This window comes from Etheostoma cragini, chromosome 3 (assembly GCF_013103735.1).
Source record: "Etheostoma cragini isolate CJK2018 chromosome 3, CSU_Ecrag_1.0, whole genome shotgun sequence".
Classification (NCBI taxonomy): Eukaryota; Metazoa; Chordata; class Actinopteri; order Perciformes; family Percidae; genus Etheostoma; species Etheostoma cragini.
In genome coordinates, this window is record NC_048409.1 from 3,032,678 (window position 1) to 3,059,019 (window position 26,342).

A 26,342-nucleotide genomic window follows, 5' to 3' on the forward strand; every position below is an offset into this window, starting at 1 on the left:
ACGATAGCCCTGATTGGTTCTAGGTCCATCCAATTGAACCCAGAGGCATTTGAGCGGCGTCCGTTGGTGACGCCCCTTTGGAAATGGGCTGTGAATGAACGATACCCTGAGAAGGGTCTGCTGTCAACCAGGATAGATGGAGACACTTTTCCGTTAGAAAAGAGCATAACTCCAACACAATCATTACGTTTGCACTGAAACATACTTTCAGCTAGCAACATGGTCTTATTGATGTGCAGAATATACACAGGTATGCGGAAAATCCTAAACCAAATTCCAGCAAGATGGATTGTGACCTCATCATCAGGGAAAGGCGATGGTTGAGATTGATTGTGCAGCCCACATTGTGGAAAACCACTGTTTGCTCTGAAAATAATACATCTAAGGCTGTGTACATTTGCTCCAGGCTAGTGTGTGTCAGCCAACAATCTTTAAAAGCAAATGGTGATGTTTTATGGTGATAGATCCACAGTAATGTAGTTAAATTCGCTGCCAAACTTGCTGATCCACAAAACACACTGCCTGAGTGTTAATGTTGTTTGTTATTTGCCATTATTGTCCTGTAAAAGACACGGGCACACATGCATGCATGCACGCACACATCCCATTGTCACCATGCAGAGTGCGGGCAAAAAATAAAAAGGACAAAGTACAAGGACATAAACACTCATCTATCTCATTTCTGCAGCTTGTCAGTCAGTCTTATCTGTCCCTTCCCACTACAACGGTGCTAATGATATCTCACTGGACCCTGCCAATGGTTAGAGCACATCAGCCGAACTAGGCCCACGCTTTGTAGCTCTCATTTGATTTTCAATGCTGATAGTGGTTGCGGCAATTTATGCCAGGGCTCATTCAAGTAGATGGAGATCAAAGAAGCTCGTCCTACCCCTCCTTTTGCTCCCATCTCTGGTTTCATCAGATCTGCAACAGGAGTCCATACAGATGCTTCCTGATTCAACCACTGAATCACTAGAGTCAAAGTCCATTCCTGCAGAGTGTGTACTGAAAATGTCAAGTTTCACAGAGGGGTTTGAGAGCTTGATTTGCATGTATTTACATGTTTATTAAGCGTGGCAAAACGAGTTCTTCATATCTTCCCTGATCAGACCTGACTGTATTAGAAGAAAAATGCAATGTGACATGTTATTTCTCTCTTCACAACTACAAAACAAACTGAGCACTATTTTCAGGTGTTGCTGCACTATATGAATCATTGCATCACCATACAGACAACATCAGTCCATGCCACTAGGGACAAGGTTATCTCGGCTGAAAACATCAGTATAGGCCATCACCAAATACATTACAAATGCCAAAAAAGAAAAACAAATTAGTTTGGGTCTGTTATGGGTCGCATGTACGCTTAATGGATTGTGCACAAATTGGTATACCTTATAAAATACCAACCAATTTGTGTTGCATTATCCTTGACAGTCTAACACATGCATTACTGCCATTTTTGTTTTATCACTCCAGGTGGATAATACGAAAATTAGAAAATGACGTACAGCTTTAAGTAGCTAAGAGAGTGTCCACTCCAAAAAACTGAAGTACGACATTGTAGCTTTCCATTTGTTTGCATCCATGTCCCAGAAATGCTTGTTACTAACCTAGTCCTTATGTTCTTTTTCACCCAGCATGTTTCCTTGGATTATGGAGGCACCAAAATCCTGGTTGCAGCTGTCGTCCTGCAATGCCCTGTTATACCCTGCGGTACCCTGCTACGTCCTGTAATGCTTAGCTCTGCCCTGTAACGCCGTGCAGTGCCCTGCTATGCCATGAACTACCACAAACTACCATTTGTAGTCACTTTTCATTACATCACCCACCGGCCCCGTGAGACAGCTCCTACCAAGAGCCTGGGTCTGTCCCAGATTTCTTCCTAAAAGAAGTGTTTTTGCCACGGTCACACTATAGGATTGCTCTTCTTACTAGAATTGTACGGTCCTTGTAAATTAGTGTAGTCTAGACCTACTCTATATGTGAAGTGTCTTGAGATAACTGTTATGAATTGATACTACATATAAATAAGCCCATTTCACACACGCACTGCAACCCTAAATTCATATAGACATTACTTTGAGGAGCTGGATGTGACAATGCAACTCTCCAAATCAGTCGGACCGGACATCAAATGGGCTTTACCGTGTCATCTCTAGGGTTGATATTGCGATATTACTTGGGAATATTGCGATATTGATTTAGATATTTGTAGATTTATGTAGACACGTGTAAAATTACAAAAGTTACGCAAAACTCATCAAAACAAATTAAACAGTTCTACAAGTAATACAAGATACAAAATTACGGGACATGTTTTACTGGTTGGACACAACTTTTCTTTCTCTTTTCTTATTTGTTCCGTTTTGTTGTCTCTTATTTCTTCATTTACACAGTCACTCTCTCGAAACACACACTGCGTAGGCGCTGACGTGTACCAATATGTGCAAGTGGCACGGCAACTGGCCAATGAAACAGGATCATTATAGCGTGTCAAGCGAGCTCTAATCAAACAGAACTAAGCCACACAGCCAACGGACGGGACGCAGCGCTCCACAAAATACAATTTGTCATACTTATTGCAACACTTTTGATATACTGCGATAACGAGATTGAATCGATATATCTTGCACCCCTGGTCATCAAAGGTTGCTTGTATCATTGATCTTTAAGCAGTTAAGCATTTGGAGAACGGCCCATAAAGTTAAATACAGTAGGTTTTGAGGGCAGAGGAGGTAAACTAATATTCCACAAGGAATAGAAAAAAATGAAAGAGAAAAACCTTGTGTAGGAGACGTGTTTTCCCTTGACTATCAGGTTATTCAGCTCACAACTGCCTCAGATTTCATCTTGTGACCCCAACCAGCACATTGAAAGCCACTGTTCTACACCCTACATCTTATAGGTTCCAAACCATCTGTATGCAACTGCTGTCCTGTCAGATTGATTAACACATAACACACAACTTTTTATATTTCTGGGCCCGTTTTCTCCGTGAGAGACGTGAATTGCTGCTCCCCCCACGACAAACCTGATTCCCTGAAGAAAGGAAATAAGCAGCACGTTGTGTCCATGACACCAGGTAACACAAACTGGACTATTAACTAGTTTTTTTTTCAACAAGTGTGTTTATTAATTTTTAGAAAAGAAAATCACACTACAACAGATACAGGTGCAAATTTTTAACTGACACAGTAAGGCACATCTTCAATAAAATAAAGTAACATGACAGGGGTGTAATACGTAATAGTTGACACAGTGGAACACTAATGATCCTTAAAAATTACCCGTTAACCTATCCCGGAGTTGTTCTGAAGATAAAAGCATTTCAAATAAAACTAATCAAAGACAAGCAGACATACACTTAATACATAGCAATACTCATTTGTTGATGGTAGACATACATGGAAAGCATGCCTCCAATGCTTTCCTCCCCTCTAAGAAAACCGTAAAAGATCTCCACATACTGTCAAAGACAAGATATTTACCCTTTAACGTAAAAGTGAGTTTTTGTAATGCAAGACAGTCTGACAGTCCTGTAAGCCAGACATTAACACTTGGTTTGTTAGTGTTATTTCCAAGATTTAGCTATGGTATATTTAGCTTGTAAGATGCAGAGAGTAATTATACATTTCTTTGCCTTATTGAGATTAAGATTGATGGGAAAGATGCCAAAGATGCACAGTTTGGAGTCTAATAATAGCCTTATACCTGTACTATTAACTAGTTGACTAATTAAAAAAGAAAAAAAAAAAAAAAGGGTATTCTTGGTTTGTGTGGCTATAACACTGGAAAAAACAGTGTTCTTGCACTTGTAATATGAATATTTTATGCAACCAAAGAACAAGGCAAACGGTCATCTATGACAGCATTCACAGAGGTTTTATTAAACCCACATTCACATTAACAAAACAAGACCAAAAGAATGTTCAACATTTGGCTAATTACTGAAAGCACTGCTTCTGGTGAGTGCTGCTGCAATTTATTAATAACTAAAAATATGCAGATGAATATTCATTCATGCCTTTGTGGTGAAACACTAATAACAGCTGTTTAGAGTCTTTTACGGCTCTATTTATCTTTAGAGCAGATGCCCAAGTACTTTTCTCCACAAAGCACAGCAAAAAACAAACAAATGTGCCAAATGTGTATCGTGTACAGAAAGCAGAGATTGCACCAGACAATGGGAAGCCAAAGAGTCTCATCCGACAGCAGAAAGGCTGCTCCCAAACTACCATCCGCGGAGGTAATTCACAGAGCAGTGATGAAGACAAGGCACCATGATTTAGCTTCCCATTAGCACACACATGCACACTCAAACGCTCATACACAGCCATTGTTTGCATTACTCTGTTGGAAAAAATTGCACGCAAAAGGTACAAATCATGCACTTTTAGATGTCTGCAAATGTGGCCATTTGTGGCAGGTATCAGCAATGTTATTCACACAATAAATGGAGCAACACCATCAAAAAATCCTTGATTTGAAAAACAAAAACAACAAACACTGTGCCTATATAAGAGAAAATCAAATGCATACCAGCAATACAAACAGTGAAATGATACCCTAACTGATGTGGTTGCAGCTGATAATTGGTAGTTGCAATGTGGAGCACAACAACTCTATTGTTTTCCAATTTCCACTCATGCCTCAGACTTATTTTTCTTCTGGATACAACCTTTTCATCTTGCACCTTCTTCCAACAACATCTTCAATGAAGATAAGACGTGAAAACACACTTAAACCTGTGTGGCATGATGGAAACAACAAGCATTAAGGGTGAAAGATTGTTGAAGGTTTTTCATTTTTTAAAGAGTGAAGAAAAGTCTGTTTCGACTTCCGGGGCTTTCTCTTTACTTGTTATGAGGTGTCATGTGCAACTCAACCTTTTAAAATGCCGGGTGTGTGCTACAGGCCACACTACAATCGGAATTCAGTGGCAGCGCTGTTTTTCTCAAACAAAATGAGAACGATTTTATTGCCTCTGGTTCATCTTGAATAAATTATGGGTTCTTGGGATTAAATTTGCATAGAAAGTTTGAAGTTTAGGTTTGTTGTGATCATTTTTATGAGGACATTGCACACTGATCAACATTCTCTATGCCAGTGTTGGCTTCCTGCTAATTTTCAGCTGTAGTCCCTCAGCAAGAAACTGCAGAAAGAGTAAAAACACACACAAACATGTAGCAGGGACATGTTCAGTAGATCCATTTTCAAAATGGTAAGAGAAGAGCAATAGAGTTTTTAAATTGGTTTTCTTTAACTGTCACACCTTCTGTAGTTTTTTGAAAACCTCAGTTTAACATGTTTCCGGTACATATTATATATGTAGCCTTGATCTAACCACACGAAGGATGCAGGACACACAACCCCAATCTCCTTTGTTAAACGTCTTTGCGCAGTACTGACTCCAAGCACCCTCCAAACTGTGTGATACAGAATTGTGACACTTCCTGGACAATTTAGTAAATTATTTTCCCTCTCATACAAACCCCCTTGGAAACGACATTAATCTTAGAAAAACTTAGATTTGATTTATCAAGTTTTTTTAATGCCATACACTATAAAAAGATTCCATAGCTTGTTATTCATACTCAAGCCTAAGGCTGACAGTGTTAGACCCGACCCCCCACCCCCTTACACAACCCTGTGTCATACTGTCAACAGACTAGTACTTGAGGTGTGTGAAAGTCCTGCCTTACACTGTCCTATCAGCACACCTGCTAGAGGGCATGGTGCAGCTGCAGAGCCGAGAGACTCCGGCTTCATGCCTCATTTTAAAGCAGTATACAAAGCAGCTGAAAGAAGGGGAGGTCTGTGGTCTCACTGTCAAGGTGTGTTGACCCATAGACCATGTGTCATAACTGATTTTCTTTCTTTATCCTTTGGGTTATCCCTTTCCTGAAAGCTGTAAATGATGCACGGGCCAGAGCTTATCCTGTCCAACATCTGAGAACCGGCCACTGCAACAGGGCTTATGGAGATAGTCAGGGGTCTTGATTCACTAACACCCCCTAGACTCAGCTTATCAGGCTCTGCAGATGCTGCTACCCGTTCTTCCTTTGGTTTTGTATCCGTAGCAGGCTTTAAATGGGGATGAAGTAATGAGAACCTTGACAGGAAAGATTTATTTTTACAGTGCAGGTTACACCGGTTTTTATCCGAAAGGCAAATATCGCCATAGCCTGGCCACCCTCAGTGATCCCAACATGGAGGGCGCAGGACTGGATGTTAAATATTCCATTGTGTGCAGTTCGGTAAATAAACGAAGCATTTGTATTACAAATTGCAAACATCACACTTAAAAATATGGTCACATCCGTTGCTACTGTATAGCCTCTATTTCAACATGCAGTTTATAATAGAGGTTAAATATTAAATGAACTGCATCAGATCTGGTTGCATTCTTAAGATTAAAATGCACAAGTAAAAGCAGAATTCCTAATGCATGTAGACATTTATCTAACTCCCCCTGTTAAATGGTTTCCTAGTTAGGATTTAAAGTGTGACGTTCATAGTTATTCATAATATAAATGACTAATGTCTACACTGGTAATAACTCAACAGAAATTGCAGTGAAATGGAGTCATTGATGTTGACATTCACATTAATGAGCCTCCTGCATTTATAAAGAAGTATTGATAATTGTTTTGCAAAACGTTCAGAGGCAAAGGTGCAAAGACATTTTAAGTGATTATGGTGCAACATAATTTAATATTACGTAAAATCAAAACCTGCTCCTTTGAATATTTCTTTTAGTAATGCAAGAACCAAATAGCATTCTTCACAATTAATTCACTTACTGTGATCATGTGTATAGAAACCCCTGCTTAAAAGAAAAGAGGAATATGAAATAATAAAAATAAAAACAAAAACATTTTGGAAAATTTATCTTAATGCATGGTTTTATTTTAGTTAGCCTAATAGCTGGTTTGATTTGCATTGAGAGATGATTTATGGAAAGTGCCATGCCAATATCTAGGTATAGTAAAGGGTGTGTGTGTGTGTGTGGAGGGGGGGGGGGGTGTATTTTGATTCCAAAGGCCAAGGGAACTTTATCAGGATGCATTCTTAATCAAATTAAACATGGGTTCCTATATTCATGAGCAGCAGTGTACGGCCCATTAGTGTCCACTCCCATATGACGTGTTGTTATTTGGCCACCATTTTGTCTTCTCAGAAAATACTGTTACAATGTATTTTAAACGATAGTGTGTATCTACGGCAAATTAACATAATACTGAATTAGTGCATCACTTACATCATCATCATCCAAGAAATGCAGCCCAAAGTGTTTTACAATGAGGGAAAATAGAAATAGAATACATAGAATGCTTGACACAAAGTGGAAAAAGAAACAAAAAATATAGTTACAAATATTAATATCATTACCCGTATTTGCATCAAATATTCATCATCAACATTTTGGATCTCTGCTACTATTTTTTTTCTTTTCCACATCAGTGGTGGAGATTTTTTACAAGACGAATGCTCAAAGTATTTTGCCTCGAGTGCACTCTCTACCAATCGGCGCCTAGGTCTCTGAGGCTCTAACAGAACCTACTCTTCCCAACGGACACCGACTCACTGCCAGTCTTGATTACACTGAAAAAAGCACTTCCCGGCAACCACAGAACGTCTTCCCTTGGGTTGGTCTTAACGAAGTGCAAAGGTCAGATTACGCGGTAGCTCCTGTTTTGAAGGGAATTTCCTTTGATTCTGCAAGGCTGTTGATTATTATCGGCCAGGTTTAACCTTTGGAAAACAAATGGGGTTGCTATGATGCCAGTCTGGGAAAAGTGACCATTGAGCATTTTGCAAAAGAAACCCAATTACTAAATGTAAAAAAATTCTGAATAACTTTATTCAGGGTAAGGGCACACCCACACCAAGTCCAATGAGAATAAAGAAATGACTCTGCTAAAATCAAACACCCACAACATAACACAGGGAAAAGGATTTATTGTGAAACCCTGTAAAATTATCTTTACAGTGTCTCAGAAATTCCTTGCTGACTCAACCGGTCCCATATCAAAACCCAGGGGACAGGCAGTGGGTATTAGGTTGTGATGTGAAGATGTAAAGAGAATAGAGAAAAAATGTCCTGAGTTGGGGATTTGTCTTTATCACACCAAAAGTTAACATCGCTCATTTAATTTCCTCGGGCCAGCGAGTTAAATTTGTTACAATGACATGAGTTCCATGAAAGTGTTCCGTGTAAAATCACTTTAATGAAAATATTAAATGGGACTGACATGAGGTCTAAAACTGGAGGCTGTAATGCCTCTGACTCACCGATGTGGACCAGGGCTCTGACTCCCTGCAGCTGTTTGGGTTCTCTCAAAGTACAAAGTTTGGGAACCAAACACCGATTTCTCTTTTTAGGTTTTCACAAGCATCTTGAAAGCATTAATGTGGTAGTTTGAAAAATGTCAGGAGTGCATAAACAAAATATAGCCTTTCAATGCAACTCTGAAAATTAAGGCAACATTGCAAGTTTTAGTTTAGTTTTTCTCAAATTAGGTTTACTAAGCCTGCTACATTTGGTTCTTTCTCATGCACTACCCTGGTCACTGAATTACTTTTCAGATTATTTCACATGGTCAAACAGTAAGAAATATGTAAATGATGTGAAATGAAAAGGCAATTCCATCCAACAGTTGAAAAAATAAATATAGAATCTGCAACTTCAATATCCACATGAGCCCCATGTTGTTAGTGAGCAACAAGTGTGTTAATATGGAGGACATTCTAGCAAAACTGAGTTTCGTGTTACATGTTGACGTTTTTATTCTGGCATTATTTTATCAAATAAAAGATTTTTATGAAGCATATTAAAAAAAAAAGACAAAAACACAGGTGGGTAAAACATGACATAAATCGTTGAGGACAATGGAAGGTCTGAGAATAGGCTCAATTAGCTCATCGCTGACTTCACCGCCTGTGGGATGTTGAGCAAGGTGATCATTATACCAGCAGTCACCAAATGACATGTACGGGAATTAAATGCAAGCCAGGACTGAAAAATTAAAATATCATAAATTTGTAGTCTGGTGTCATGTGCTTTATTTGAACACAGTGTAGTTATTCATTTAAATGCTATGAATATTCATTTCTAGAGAATCCTAGTCACGGCAAACACCGATTCTGAGGGATTAGCAGCACCCCATCATGAGTTATTTCCCACTGACAGCAAGCTGATCAAAGTAAAGAAACATGAATATTAAGTAGAAAGGAACACAAAATGGTTCTGGTTGTTCTGCACAAGATGGGGATATTGAGCCTTATGGAGAATTAATTATCACTTCAAGAAATCTAAACTGTTTTATCAATGCAGCGACTTCAAGAAAAACAAAAGTAGAAAGATAATGTTAATTATATGCAATGTGGCATGCTGTATAGAAATAAAATCCTGACAGAGGGCCTAAAGGAAAGTCTGAAATGCCTTCAAGATATTCTTCTGAACACACCGACTTCACTAAATTAATATCTCAGCGATAAGGATTGACCTTCCACTGCGGGTAATGACTAAAGCAAATTAACGCCAGTAAAGAGCACCACACCATGGGAAACTGTTATGTACAGTAAATCTTTCTAATAATCTGCTACACTGTAGAAAACAAAATGGCTGTGAAATCTACAGTTATTTACTTTAGATTTTACAGTAACGCTACTGTATACAGTAGAATGCTGTAAAGTTTACATTGCAACCTTGTCAACATGACAAAATCACAGTAGTCTAAATATTACAGTTGAAATCACAATAGTCAAAGCATTACTGTAAAAAAAAATCACAATATAGCCACTATAGTACTGTAAATAGTAAAGTACACTACTATATTTTTCCTTTTTTTATCTCACGTTGTGTTTAGTTGTTTTGTGTTTTAAAATGAATACGTAAAATACTCTTAAATGGAAGCACTGTACCTTTACTGTAAAAAGAATTTACAGTAACTTGCTGGACGACTGATGCCAGTAAGTTACTGTAAATTTTACATTAAATTTGTTAGTGTACATGATAGGCCCTTTCAAGAAAGCCTGTTCAAGGCGGGACTGATGTGCCTTTAAGTTGCCTCGCCATCTGTGTGGAAGTTAGGAAGACAAAATGGGGGGGGGGGGGGGGGGGGGGGGGGGGGGGGGGGGGGGGGGGGGGGGGGGGGGCAGAGTTGTTCGCGGTGGGCATAGAGCCGGCATGCTGGGACTACATAGAGTGGGTCAAAAAGTGGCAAAGCTGCTTTGTGAATGGACAAAGTTTTTATAAACTTACAGAAATGTTGTGTGCAATAGCCAACCTTACACACTTTTCCTCTCTCTGTCTCTCTTACACACACACCAACACACACAGTCTCAGTCCTCTCTACTGATAATTGTGCTACTGTAATGGATAGAAATCATGAAGTTCATGGGTTTGGTCGAGTTCAGGTGGTTGATTAAAAGGTGGAGATCCACACACACCCACACACTACAGTACAGTACAATACAGTAGATGCAGACACTTGTGTTAAACTTCATGCCTTTTCTTGCAAAATACACAATACAAAGCCGGCAGACCTTCATTGCGAGGCTTTTGTGAAATCGCTGTGTGAAAGGGGCTGATATGTGTGTGTGCTATACTGTATGCTGTAGATGGACAGCATGGAACCTGATTTTAGAGTTGTGCAAAAGGCCCTAAGATTGCTGTGATTTCATCTTTGCTCTGTACAAAACAGTACAATGGAAATGCTGAGACAAGGATGAATGACCTAATCTCACTTTATTTTAGAAGGTTAGCCTTTTCTCCGTCTCTTGGGCCCCTGGCTAGCTCTGGACCACCAGGTGTCCCATCTCCCCTTTCAAAAGGCAGGCAATGTGCCCTATTTCACAAGACATTTGGAAATGTCACAGTCATTAAGAGTCCAAAATCCAACCTATTCTTTATTGTAGATTTTCCAGTACATTACGCAAAACACCCTCTTAATCTAGACTCTTATCATTTGTCTGTAACAGCCATTATTAGCCTTCTTTACACAGCATAATCACATCAAATCTAGCTTGGATAACATTGTAATTTGGCACATGCAAGATTTACTTAGTGTTTTGGCAGAGGGCCAGCTTAAACCTATTTTTTTGCCGAAGAATTCTATTTGGCATAATGCCATCGTGTGAAGACTGCCTGTGATTAACGGTGTCCTTCCCTTGGGTGCATGTATGGGAACAATCATTTGCGCTGTCCGGCTTGCTAAAATTGAATGACGGACAGTTGAAAAAACAACTGCCTCGCTTCATCTTTAACATTAGCTGCACCAAAACTGAAGTTTGATCACATGAGGCTAAACTATCAGCATGCAAGACACTAAAAACATCAAGTGTCTGGAATCATTTTACAATTTGAGAAGATGACAACCAAAAACGTCAAGTGCCAAATACCAAAGGACGACTTTGGCATTCACCTAAAAACTGTAAGTAACCGCTTAGCCTTGATAAAGTATGATCGCCAGGCCAACACTATTTATTTATCCGAGTAGTAAAGTTGCAATTAGGTAGCTCTTTCGTCACCACTGCAACTATTCTACCATAATACTACCACATATATTAATTAATACAGTGCCCTAATTAAAAAAAAAAAAAGCCATCCTATAGGATTCAGGACTAATGTGAACTGTTGTATAAATTCCAGTCCTAGCCATGACAAACATATACAGTAGTGAGACATCCATCATGTCTTTCTGAGGTAGAGAAGTGACCTTTGGAACTCATTGTTCCTGTACACAGATTAAAAAGGGGAGCACAAATTCCTCCGTTAATCAATCAAATGTGCTCCATGTTTGTGAGGTCTCTGCTGAATAATTGGACAACAGGATTAATGTTATAATGAAATGCTATGCTTGGTCATCTATGCCATTCTCGCACGCCTAAAATAATAAATTCTACCAGTGGCTGTTTGCTTATTCGTAGAAACGCAATGGTCCAAATCATTTTCTATCTACAGGAATGTGGGGGGCAGATCCAGAACACGTGCATGCCAGAAGGAATAACACCAATCAAAGTGAAACAGTCAAATCTGTGCACGAAGCCGCGGTGTGGATATGCTAACTCAAATTAATTTTAAGTGAGCTGTTGCGTTGCCCTGAAACCAGTTTACCATCTTAACCCTTGTGTCGTCTTCCCAAAAACCAACAATGTTACGTTTTGTCCGTTTTTTCAACACTTTTGACGCATCTTTTTCAATGTTTGTCAATTTCTTTGACTTTTAACACTACGTAACACTAACTTATTAACTTTAGGTTTACAGTTATTTTTGGTATTTATGCTCAATGAACCTTTTTATAGGAAATTAAGTTTTAGTTAAAAAAGCAGTAATTAGGAATTATTTTGACTAAAATTAAAGGAATGGATGTTGATGGATAATTACAGACTGGAATATGTCATCTTTTTCCTCAACACCATTTCAAAACCACTTCAGTTTTTTTTCAATTGCTATAAAATTAAATAAGACGCCCCAAAATCACTGAAAGTAGAGATTTGTTCTTGCCAAAGAGCGTTGTGTGGAATCAATCATGTTATTTTGGATAATTAAAAAGAAAATTGATATAGGAAAACGGGTCAATTTGACCAGAGGACAACATGAGGGTTAATGTGCAACGATATTTCAAATTTACCATTGAACTCTAAGAGTTTCCAGATTAATAAAATCCCTGGTGAGGTGAAATATGGTGAGTATTAAATGGGAATCCCAGGCATGATATTTTCAGTGTGGATTTGATTAGAGGGTTCACCACCAACACAGGAATTTGCTGCATTTAATCAGCTGACTTGAAGGGCTGGTTGTTTGAGTCGCAGCACCAAGGCGGAGAGGTGACTTGACACACATAGGGCATGCTAATGACCGTCTGACATGACCCCCCCCTGCCCGGGACGCCACAGGACTGAACAGGTCTTTCTATCCTGCTACCTTTTGAATGACTTGAGCTCCATCCTGCAGCGACGTTGTCTTAAGTTTGACACACAATGTTGTTTGCCCATCTGAGGCATTGCAAATTATTTCCCCCTTCAATTCTGAAAATGCCATTTCTATGTCATTACTACTGCCTTTCCACTTCATTTACCAAGCCCTGACTCGACAGTGATACGTTGAAATCAGAGTCCCTGCCGCCGAAGAGATGGAGATAACAGGATGATTCATAGTCTTTCAAAAGAGGTCACAGCTTCCTGTGCTTTTACGACAGGAATTAGGGATTCCCTCGGTGCACGCAGTGAAGGGCAGCGAGCCAAGCATCCCGGTCGGCATGCAAAATTAGTTGTGGTGTGGATTAGGAGCAAACACCTCACAACTCACTACTCAAATTCTCCGATTGCAAAAGGATTTTTAATTAACATAATAGAAATGAGAACAACTTGTAATGCTTTTTCGTAAAGAGGACCTTGACCACAAAAGGGAAAGTGCGTGAAGCCAGATATACATTGTGACAGAGGATTACACAAATAGATGTGGAAATTCCCTGTTAATAAAACAAGGGGATGTGAAGGTTAAATGCAAGGCCTCCATCCTCCCTGTTTCTAATTAATGAGCATGAGCGTGAGAGAGCCGCGCTCCTGATTGGAGCTGCCTGGTGACTGCAACAGAAACCAAATCTTCTCTGCTGTCTATTATAATGAAAGTGACCAGACCCTCAGGCACTCTGTCAGAAATACTGCGGGAAGAATTGGGCTCCATGACAGCTTCCAAGTTTAACCCAGCCTTTCCTGACGAATTAAACGCCGTCTTGATTTCCAGATCATAATCAAAGATAGCCATCAGGGTGTGTTGTCATGTTGACAATGTGTAAATGTGCAGGGGTTGCACCCATGACACTTTTTATAAACAGACAAGATGATTAATTAAAGCTTAATATGAAATGCCACTGCCTCCACAATGATGCACTGCATAATAGTTATATATATTTATATACATGCATAATCCTTGGAGACTGTTGGCCAATGTAGCATAATGTCACAGAGTGTGGAGTTAATTGCTACTTTAACTTACTCCATTGATTATGTAATTTGTAACACAATAGCAGCTGTGGCAAATTTATGGAGTCATGTGTGTTTGGGCTAGATATGAGAAATGTGCATTTTCGAAATGTCTTTATGCATATTTCCCCCATAATATAGTGCATTTTCACAGCATCACAGCAACGGGACTTAACACAGTAGCTTCATACATTTTCTGGCCCTGAATGACACAATTTCTTTTATTGAAAGATGGATTTCAAAAGGCAGATACAAATCAAAAGCTTGCAGATACAGAAATTAAACTGCTGCATTGAAATTTAATCCTATCAGATAAATAGAGTGTCGGGTTCATGCATCGCAAAGTTTTTCAGTAGATGTAATCAGTTTGGAACTCTTTAGATAACACACCCCACACCCACACAGTTCAATTAAATGTGATATCTAGTTACTGTTTAGTTAGAAGCAGTGTCTATATCTTGGAAAGTTTCATTTTGCTCTTCAATTTCAGTTTTTTTTAAATTACATTTTAGACCCTTTAACAATAATTTTAACAGTTTAAACATTTTTAAAAGGTATTTTCTAATTCCGTTTTACTTTATATCTTAGGCTTATTTCTTCTAATCACATTGATATCACGGATTTAATCAACCAACCATTTACTGTAAGTCAACACACAATGTAAAGCTTAACATGTCCCAACAGCAATGCAGGTGTGGTTTTAAATATCTGATGCTCAGCGGTTTAGTTGATGAAAACTGTGATAAAGTGGCAGGCATTGTCAAAGAAAGCCACTTAAATTGTATCAAGACTGGTGTGAACCGGTCAAGGAACAACATGGCATCAGGACTCTGCGTAAACATACACCTGCCGTGTAATCGCGAGAAGAAAGCGACAGTTGAGTTTAGGAAATGGGAAGCGCGGTTGGGTTTGGGAAACGAAGAACGGGGTTGGCTAAAAAAAAATAACTGAGATGAAATAAAAAAATAAAAAAAGGTTGAGTTTAAGAAATGTGACATGCGAGACATGAAGGATATATAACATGCGGGACAGGGTCCCGGGTCTCCTGGTTGAAAGTCCTGTGTGTGCGTGCGCACTGTGTCCTGCAGATTTATGCCCTTTCTTACTACTCTCTACGGCCTAAATACACACTATCCCTAACCTTGTGTAAGTCAACGGAGGCCAATCGGGCTAAAAAACTAGTACGCGCCTGCATAACACGCCGATATTGGCATACGATTAGCGTGTCATACATACGCCATTTCAAAAGATCAGTCCGCAGGAAGTGAGCACAAAGTCAAATCACCTCCAAAGTTAGTTATTTAACAGTTTCCTTTTCGCTTAAATCGTTTCCTCTTCAATTAAAGAGTCGATATTTGTCGGATAAAAAGTAGACACCCTGCAAGACGCAGCGAGTCTATGGAGTACTTCTAATCCAATCTAGCAGATAACAGTGTTGTAAGGACACAACAAACATGCAAATTCCACACAAAAGAGGTCAAAGATAAGCGCCAAACCTACCCACAGGCAGCTAAATATTGAGTCACACTGCCACTATCCCATTAAACGTTACCTTTTATCTCAAACACCCCCTGCCCCTGTAATTATCTGTGGTTTGGAGCTCAAACACAAACAACATAGCACCAAGTGTTGGCAAACAAAACACATATAAACATAGAATTGGATTTCGGGATTTCTGACAATGACGCCATAAACTGGACATTATGAGTGACAATACATGTTGTAGAAGGGCTTTCCTATCGGGTTCCATTAGATCGTAAAGGTGTACCTAATAAAGTGGCCACTGAGTGTACACATCACTTTGCAGCTTTTCCGCCATTTTAAGCATATTGTTATGGTTTCTGACAAAACCTAAATATTAAGATAAGATAAGCCTTCATTGTCTCCTTTAGGAGACATTTGTCTTTGGCAGTCTAGAACACAAAAATGTAAAAAGCCTCATTATACAGCGCTTTTCTAGTCTTAACCACTCAAAGCGCATAGAAACCATTCACCATTGACTGGTTGCCAAGGAACAGCAACACAGGGTTGCACATGGGACTGCAGGGCTAGAGATCGAACCGTCAACCTTTTGATTGGCAGGTGATAGATCTATCACTGAAAATTGTCAAATACAAATATGATCGGCCACAGTTTTAGATAATCAAGATAATCACAACTCAAGACATTAATTGAATGCATTTCAGCAGTGGATTACTACTAAAGAGAATACAATGACACTGTGTGTCCAAGTTAGGCAAATCCTGCAGGAAGGTCTGCTGCTATCCTTTTATAATAGACAACCACCTTATCTGTCACTGTTATCTCATGAATCCGAATCAAAGGAGAAAACTAAGGCTACAATATCCAACACAATTCCACTCAGCTGGTTTAATCCAGCCAACAACTGTGAACAAAAATCTCTTTTCTCTCCAACACACACACACGCACACACGCATGGGGTGTATTGTATTTTTCTGTTGGTGCTGTCGAAAAATGAGTTCATTGGGACTGGGCAATGCAACGGAAATCAAATCTCTCAATGATGGTAAGCACATTTTTCTGATGTCACATATGGTAAATGTATTAAAATCTGAGAATCTGTATTGTATCCTTCAATCAAGGATTACAAGATTAACCGTCACTGTATTTGAAGCTCTAGAAACTCACAAACCGTCATATCCGTCTTTACTTGATATTCCATAACACACACACATGTAGGTCTTTTGGCTTCCTTGTCAAACATGAGAACTAACGGGTTCCGCCCATCTTTTTTTGCCAGTTGTACGTAGATATTTGCGAGACACAATGTGCCATCTTTGCTTGAGTTCCTAGATCGGAATCCCAACACACTGTGGGCAGCGTGTAAGATTTAGCTCTTTCAAGATGGGGTCTTTTGACACTGGGACATATTGGTCAGACAGTAAATGGACCGTCATTGTTCCCCCATTGATACAACATGGGACAGTCAGTCGTTAGCCATCCTTCAGCTGCATCGTATCAGGTCAGTGTGACCTACGACTCAACACGTCTGGCTTATAACTGAGCCGGTGACAGATTCAGCAATATTGTAGTAAAATACTTGCGTTGTACTGTGATTAATCAAGTAGTTGTCAGCTACTAAATAAATTGGCACTATTTTGAGTAATTCTTTTTTTTATATTCAGAAAATGCAACATTCACAAACACACTGGGACGTAGGAAAGCATCCCAGGGCCACAAAAATCCACCTGCCACGGTCACTTTACCCAGCCTTTTTGTACCTCCTAAAAGGTGAAAAACAGGAATTGCTGTGTCTCTATGATCCCATCCTGTCCTATTCCTGGTAGCCTAGTCGTGGACACTGCGCCATCATCACGTGCTGTAGTGGGGGTGGGGGGCCCGTCTTGATAATCCAGCATAAAGGCATCCTTTCCTATCCTGGCTGGGACACACATTCATACAATTTGATAAAGTACTTATTGGTATTTAATTTATCATTGCAACTTCAATAATGTACCTGTCCTCAATCTAGGTCATCCTGTACATCTCATCTGCGGTTTTTCCTGCATCTACCTTGTGTGTATGTGTGTGTCGAGGGGGGAACGGAGCAGGATTGAAGCAGCAGCAGCTTTCAGCGACTTTATGGTGTGAAAAGTTACAGTGTACATTGTTAAAATGTACAGATGTAATCCCTTTGGTTCAACAGGTACAGAACGGCTATTACTCGTGCTGGGCAGTTTGACAAAAACATCTGCGTCACATTACTATTTAAGATTATGGCAGTTTTACAGAAAATCACAATATTTCTTTCTATTGCATGACTGGGCCTTTAAATATTTAAATAAGGTTTATTAGTGGCGTTTCCTTTTGTAAGGAGAATAAGTATAAATAACTGATTTCGCTTTTCAGCCTTTTGGCTAAGATCAAGTGGAGTGTCATCATGTATAATGAAAGCTTTAATTACTAGTGTTTGCTTGGCCCCACACAATTATACAACGCATAAAGGAATCAGAATGTATTAACCTGTTGCAGAATGTAAACAATCTAGACCTACATGTTGGAACAAACAACCTCCAGGGTTTTTTACCCTAACGTTACAAGGTTTAGAAGGCAGCACACGAGCCGAATGAATGTAACAAAGACTGATTAAATGATTGTATTTGGACTTCTTCAGTTTTAAGTTTACAGAGCTTTATAAAAGCTAGCTTTTCCAATCTTTTAGACCCATATGGTGGCAATACTGATCCAAAATGATGTGAAAAAGATGTAAAACGACCACAAACGGACACAAAGACTACAAGGAGACCCAAAAATACCAAAAAGATAACCCGACAAAAGGGCCACAAAACCCCACAAAGAGGAACACAATGTATGGGGAAATGCATTTTTTTTTAAAACATTTTCTTGAAGGGTGCTTAAATTCCTCGCCAAATACGCGCATCTAAGTTTTCCACAAATTGTGATAGAAAAAGACTGAGAATCTACCCTTACAACACAACATCTTAAGCACACACGGAAACAGCGTGTCCTGGAAAATAACAGAAAATATTCACATTGGTAAAATTGATCACTTTGAAAAATACAAGCCTGTTTGTTTTTTAACCAAGATGTACTCATAACTCTGCTGCTGTATGTATTTTCTTAACAGGTGAAGATGAAAAGCAGAGCTGTGATAGCTATGCTCCACCATACCTAGTAAAACACATAATTTCCTTGTTTCACCTAATGGGTAAAACACAATACATCCTTTGTGCCAAGAACATTTTCTGCCACTGGTCCTGCCTGACCACAGGAGCCAGAAACTGGCAGCTGGATTGGACTTGTGTGTGCCAGAGACATGACATAATGCCAAGCCATAATGTGATCAAACTTGCCTTTTGGCTTTTCCAAACTTACTCTGCAGAGCCACTTTATCTGGCTCCATCCATCTGGGCATTGCCCTGCGCCGTTCCCAAAGTTCCGTATGCCAAGGAACCACAAATTGCTGCATTGCAGCTAGAGATGTTCAGATATCGGTACCAGTATCGGTATCACCTCCGATGCTGCCTAAAACGCTGGTATTGGTATTGGAAGTACTGGAGTTTATGCACCAATCCAATACCACGTGATAAAGCCCTCAAGAAAATCTACCTTAAAGTAGTTTATATATTCTTTTTTTCCATTATAACTGACTGTGAAAACTGTATCCATTCAGGGACAGTAGTATACAGTTGTTGAAACATAATATATATGACAAACTGGTACTGATCAGTACTCAGTATCGGCCGATACGCAAATTTAAGTATCAGTATTGGAAAGCAAAAAAAGGTACATCGGACCATCTCTATTTTCAGCCACGGTAGTTATAAGCTACAGTGGCTTGGGAAAGTTTACACACCCATGCTGAAGTTAATTAAAAAGAGGAATAAAAAAAAAAAACATTACATACCCTTTGTTATGGTACGGCAAGGTGAAGGACCTAAACGCAGAGAACCAGGAAGCAGGCAAGGGCAGGTACAAACGGGTTTATTGACACAGTCCAGGAACCCACAGGGAACAGGCGAGGTCCAAAAGCCAGGGGAATCCAAAACACCAAAGAATCCAAAAGCACAAAAGGCAAGCAGTCCCAAAATCGGATCCAGGGTAAGACAAAGGTAAAAAAACTAAAAAAAACAGGTAAACAATACAGGGAACAACTCACAGGGAATAGAGGCAGAACGGCTGGAACACAGACACGGACGTCTTCACAAGACACAAGGCTCTAACAAGAGGCAGAGGGAACACAGGGGTTAAAAACATGAGGTAACGAGGTAACAGGGAACAGGTGAGACATCAGGTGAATCACATTAGGGCGGGGCTGTCCCATCAGACAGGCAAAAGCAAAGCTAGACAAGACTAGACAAGACAGGAAACCATACTACCAAAATAAAACAGGAAACAGACACAGGGGAACACAAGACAGGACCAACAACACAAGACTGGGGAGAAAACCGAGACAAAAACACGGCCCAACGGGAAAATAACCCCAAACAAAAACCCCAAACCACAACACCCTTCACCATACATAGAGAGAGGCATGGGGAACTTTCCATAAGATCTTCTCTCAATGCAAATCAAACCAGCTATTAGGCTAACTGAAATAAAACCATGTCAATCTCTAGGTATGGTGAAGGGTATGTGATGGGGGGGGGATTTTAATGCCAAAGGCCAAGGGAACTTTGTCAGGATGCATAGTATCCTGATCCATGAAATAACTGGCCTTTAAAAATAAAAATCTGCCTGCCTCCATGGAAATTTAACATAAGGGTGTATACTTATGCACCCTCTATTTTAAAGAAGAAGATGTATTTACTTACAATACATTATTCTTTCATAAAGAAAACTTGCGTCCTTCTGAGGTTGGATTTTCCTAAAATTTTTGAATTAAGGCATTATGATCAATTTCCAAAAGATGTTTTTTTATTAATCTTTTTAATCAACTTTAGCATGGGTGTGAAAACTTTCCAAGGCCACTGTATTTTCCAATTCTGTGCAGAGCGTGTTCTCTTGTAAACAACTGGTTTTAAAGGTCCAGTGCCATTTCCTCAAAATGTGCCTGTTATTTAATTTTTTACTTGTGGGAGTATTTTATTTTTGACAAAAACAACATGAATTTTCCTCAACAAAACCCGGCACTAGTCCACTTCAGCTTTTTTCCTAATTCGTTCTTTTCAATTTGTTTGTTCGACGTCCTTGTTCTGCCTTTTGGTAACAACCGAATAATATTGTGTTGTTGTCCATATGCTCAGATCTCACTGTAGTTACTCTAACCACTAAAAAGGTCACTATTACAGCATTATTCAAACAAGCCATTTTGTGGCATTGGCCAAGTCTAGGCAATATGGCTTTGAATTGGAGGTGTATATATATATATATATATATATATATATATATATATATATATATATATATACACATATATACATACAAACATATATATATACATACTGTACAAACATATACATACATACACATATACATACACATGCGTAGTGTATATATACAGTATATACTGTATTAATGCTGAATGTCTCTGTTAAAAACCTTAAAGAGGCTTTAAAATGTTAAATTTGCGCACATAATCTAGTGTGGGGTTTTGTTAGTCAGTGAAAAAGACATATAGAGACTTAAAACTCGGAACCCCTTTGGTTTTTCAGGAAGACAAACTAATTCAGAAGATCTCTGCTCTTTTTTAATTGGAACTGAATTGGCATTGTACCCTAACTACCTAGCTAAGTGATTCTTCATCCTTATCCTTTACGGTTTACTTTCTGTTATTTTCTTTGCAGTCCTAAGTTGCCCAGAAAACGTAAAAATGGAACAAAACAACTAGTGTCCATGGCATGCACGCCACATTTTCATTTTAAAAAATCCAATAATGCAAAGCTTCAACTTTGACGAAAATGATCAGTCGTGCGACACTACACCTGTCAGTGATGACGCAACATGAAGAAGATTCATAAGTGAATCAAATTACTGATCACTATAAACTATTGATTGTTATTGAGCGGTACGTAGGGAACAGAGAATGATTGATTTCAGCGACAATGTCACATTCCTGCTGGTATTTCACACCTGCTATGCCCAGTGAATGTAATTAACTGAACGTACTCTGATCAACATATCCATTGTTTTTAATTTAAAGAACACTCGTTTCACTGTGTCGCCGTAGTCTGTAATCGCCGGGATGTTTCAGTGTAGAAGAAGAAGTAAGAAATGGTGCGAGGCCCATCCACTCTTTCTAAAGAAGTTTACTGAGCCATACTGTGCCTGTGCATCTGTAATCTTTTTCACTTTAGTGAAATTGAAAGTAGTTGACTTGGCAAATGTGTCTCTTAAATCAGTTTACTCGGCATGCTGGGATTTTGCACGTTCCCCAGGTTTGATAGAGTAAGCTTCGGTAACATATTAACTGGAACACAGGCGTGTAAAAAAACTATCCATGCTACTGACTGCCATGTGTGATCCAAAAATACATCAATCACTGAAAGGAAAACAACTTGACATGCTAGTCAGCTATTAGGCTGCAGTATGGGTGAGGCTGCTGTGCACGTTTCTGCTTTGAGGCAGAAGTGCATGGTAAGACCCTCCCTTCTCCCCTGCAGTCCTTTAAAAGTTCATTCCTCAACACATGTCACTCATGTCTCTGCCAGATGTAGACGGCATAGGGCCTACTTTGAGGTAATGACGTTGCCTAAAGCTACCAGAGGCACGGAGGAAGCAGACAGTATACAGGCAACATATTCAAAAGATATAGGAAAGAAGGAGGGAAATAGAGATGTCCTCATATATATATATATATATATATATATATATATATATATAGTATATCACACACATACATACTGTAAATACTGTATTACATATGCACAGTATATATATTTATGATAAATAAGATTTAAATGTGTGGTACCAATTCCCTCACATAATAACAGAAATGTTGTTAAACTTATTAGGGTTATAATATTATGTCTGAGTGTATGTAAATATATGTATGTAAATATATTTGTGTGAAGACTAAGCATGTGTGTTTGTGTGTTTGTGTGTGTGTGTGTGTGTGTGTGTGTGTGGCTTTACGGTACTTTGCTAAAGTATAACGCAGTTGTGTGCTGTGAATTAAGAATCCTTTCAAAAACATAAATATAGATTTTTTAGTTTATTTGTATCAATTCAAAAATGCAAAGTGAGCAAACAAAAGAAAAATGCACATCACATCAATATTTGGTGTTAATACACTTTTCCCTCAAACCAGCATCTGGTCTTATAGGTAGACCTGCAGAAAGTCAGGTAACGTTGAGGATCTTCACGGAAGGAAACCTAGTGCAGCAGATGAAAAGCACATCAAACTTATTTCCCTTCGAAATGGGACGATGTCCATCAGGGACATCAGCTCAGAACTGGCAGAGACCTGTGGGACGCAGGGACACCATCTACTGTCTGGAGAAGAAGTCTGGCCAGAAGTGGTCTTCATGGAAGAGTTGCAGCCAAAAAGCCAGACCTCTGACATGGAAACAAGGCCAAGCGACTCAACTATGCACCACAAACATAGTCATTATTGAATGTTTTGCTTGTTTAACTTATTTTTACATTCCTGTGATGTTTTGTTTGGTTTATTTTTGATATGTCTGAAAATTCATTCATTGATTGCGTGAGAATTTCTGATTAACTCTCTCTCTCTCCACGCAGTTCAAAGTAAATATTAAAGCTATGGTGGCCTTCAAGATTCAAAAAGCAAAACTGTTCGCTGGGAGTCGAAAACTTGAAAGGCGGAGCCTGTATGTCCCATACCGGATAATGTATTTCACGATAGTGCATGATTATGGAGAGTCTACCCCTGTTCATGCAAGCAAAAATATAAAATTTCGAGCCAATAGGAATACTTGAAATCAATAGTGGTGGTAAATATTCATAAAAAAGGACACGTTTGTGAACGGGCAACACAGATTTTGATGCTGAACAACTACAAACTTTACACAATGTCGATGTAAAAAATTAAACTTCAATTTATAATTATGGTTGTCATATCTATCAGTAACTATAGAAACACTGACTGGGGACTGCCATCGTGTGCAAATATGATGCCAGCAGTTACAAAGGCTAACACATTTATCAAACTTTTTAGCTGCTGCATATGTTGATGTTACTCTTTTCATTGTCCATTACCTGATGCTTGTGGATCTCACAATCATCCATTTAGAACTTACATAAGAGAGTTGTAGTAGCGTGTGCAACATGTAGCCAGTGATGGTTTTGTTTGACCAAACAACGGGCTAATAAATGCCTTTTTCCATCTATAATTCGAGATACTGGATGTATAATGTGCAATGGTGAAGTGACTGAAGTCACAGTCAGTCATCCATTACATTAACTTTAATGTGAATGGGTATGTTTACATTGCATCCCATGTCACAATGTAACTATAAAATAACAAAATAAACAATAAAAAGCACTACTGACATTTACCTGTCAAGTCTGCTGGGTGTCACAGTGGTATAGTGATTTAAAAAAAATGTTTTTAAGACATAACCAGTGCATTATTTGCATTTCTAAATGTATGTAAATGGGGAATGTGTTACAAAACTAAAACTAACTCCAAACAACAATTCATAACGCAGACAAACTGAACTCAATCCCAAATGTGACATTGTTCTACAAGCCCTTATTTATTCAAGTAATTATCATTTATGACATAAAGAACAACAAGTATAATATATTCACTTGATTTACGTGTGATTGCAATTTTTTTTTCTACTATGCCGTATTGTAATGTATTATTACAATTATGAGACTTGCAAAAAAGCATCTCAACACGGTTAACAAATACATGCGCTAACTTTAATGAAGTGAAGGCATGTTATCAAGCAATTATGATTTTAGAGTATACTACTGTAGTGTGAGGGCAATTCTATTGCAAAATAATTGTATGCCTGACGGGAACCAAGCTGATACAAGTTCTGTTTTGTTCAAGAGTTTGCTTAGAGTCTAAATAATTAAGGTTCCTGAGCTCCACCAACATGTTTCCCTGCGAAGTTAATGTGTCCACTCAGTGACAAAATGGAAAATGAATACTTGAAAAAAAATCACTGGGTTTAAAAAAAGTGCCCCATTGTGAGGAATTGCTCTTTCAATAACTAGCTGGCAAGGTCTACTCAATCCTTTCTCATGTGTACCCGCTCATTGTAACACACCGGTCAATGCTACTGTTGTGCAACAGCCTAATTAGTCACAGAGAGTAGGAGTTATGCAATTTGATTTACCATTCATGCAATTATACATTTCCCCTACCTTTTATCAAATATGCATGGGCCTTTGTAGCAGGCTAATTAACCATTCTCCTCAAAACAAACAATGCTTATCTATAATTATATCTGTGTTATCCGTAGCTCCATTACAGTCCGTTTGTACAAACACATTACGATACACGAGTACATTTTGACGTCAAACTACGGGATATGTTCGTTTGCAAAGCTTCATATACAACCAAACATCATAATCTATCCATGGTATATCCCTTCATTATTTCCAGGCTGTTAGTTAATGACTTCATGGGCTAAAGCCTCGGATACGGGCTGTTGTGTGTCATTTACACTGCAATCCCATCAATCTGTGTAGTATCCAATGGCTTATTTGTAGCATGCCCAACACCCCCATTATTCCATCAACAACCTGTCAGTGCAGAGGAGAGCACAAAAACAGAGGCAGCACAAGGAACACAAGCAAGCAATTCTCCAAGTCAGAATACTGATGTTTTTCTGTAGCAAAGGCCTCAAATGACTTCCTCCATGCCTGAGAGAATGGGAGTGCATTTGGATGTTAAATAGGAAGAAAAGGAAATATTGTGTTGTAAGGCTTGCTTCCAGGGAAACAAACATCAAATGTAACCGTGCCACTTTGTAACAATGTACCTCCTACGGGGGGGAATTGTGAGACTTTTAAGAACTGAAACTTTAATAACTCAGGATTTACTTACTTGGTTTTGACAAGAAGTGCTTTGTTTGAAAAGGTGTGAATGGAAATAAGCAAGAATGTTCCTATTCATGCTGGAGTTGAAATTCAGCTGGATACATTTACTAACCAAAAATAACTCTCTCTCTCTCAGCTGCAGTGTTTCCAGTGTTACAGAAATGTATTCCTGCTCTCTGGGTGGATAAGAAGAATCATGTCTAGCCATATGGAACTTGCAAGAATTTGAAATCAGTTCGATGCGCCCTCTTTTGAATTAATGGCCTAGATACACATGCATCTTGAGTTTACAATCTACGGTATATGGGTCTACATAGAGCAGCCAAAGGCATAGACCTAGAAAATGACCCAGTCACTGTGCACATTTTCAGTCACAAATATGCCAAGTTTCTGCCACTTCCAGCCATTTTAGGGCATTTGTTAGACTATGACTAGCAGATGATTTGGGGAAGTAATTGTCCTCAGGTGTTCTGAACATCCCAAGCGTATTCTCCACCCCCCATGATGCTCAACTGTAGGGATTAGGCTCAGAGTAAAAGCTCTTCCCTCAATGGAAGGAAGGGAGAAAAAAAGGTCCAAACAGACACAAACACACTAAGTATGTGTAGCCAATCAGCTTTCTGCTTTGCTTGAGCATGCAGTCCCTCCGGGCCCGTTGATCCAGGCAAAGAAAAGTCCTCTTTTGTACCCCCAGGACCGGTAATACCTGTGTGATGATTGCCACGGTGCTTCCAGCTGCAGCAGCCATACTCGATCCCACCATCTCAATGCGCCACACACAGAGAACACACAGGCCTGAGAGCAGCCGCTGTAAAACACACTGAAGCTCGTTGCAGCCACCTGCTGTGCTCGATGTAAAACAGCATTTTTGCACTGATGGAAACACAATCTGTATGTGCTGTTGC

The 26,342-nt window shown here is 39.1% G+C and overlaps 1 long non-coding RNA gene across 1 annotated transcript; it reads right to left on the minus strand.

The window, feature by feature from the left end:
• Window positions 1-27: 27 nt before the first annotated feature.
• Window positions 28-10,355, minus strand: LOC117941661. Its single transcript, XR_004655943.1, has 3 exons — window positions 10,345-10,355; window positions 5,630-5,639; window positions 28-106 (listed from the first exon to the last, which is right to left on the minus strand). It is a non-coding gene; the product is annotated as an uncharacterized LOC117941661 (long non-coding RNA).
• Window positions 10,356-26,342: the final 15,987 nt, after the last annotated feature.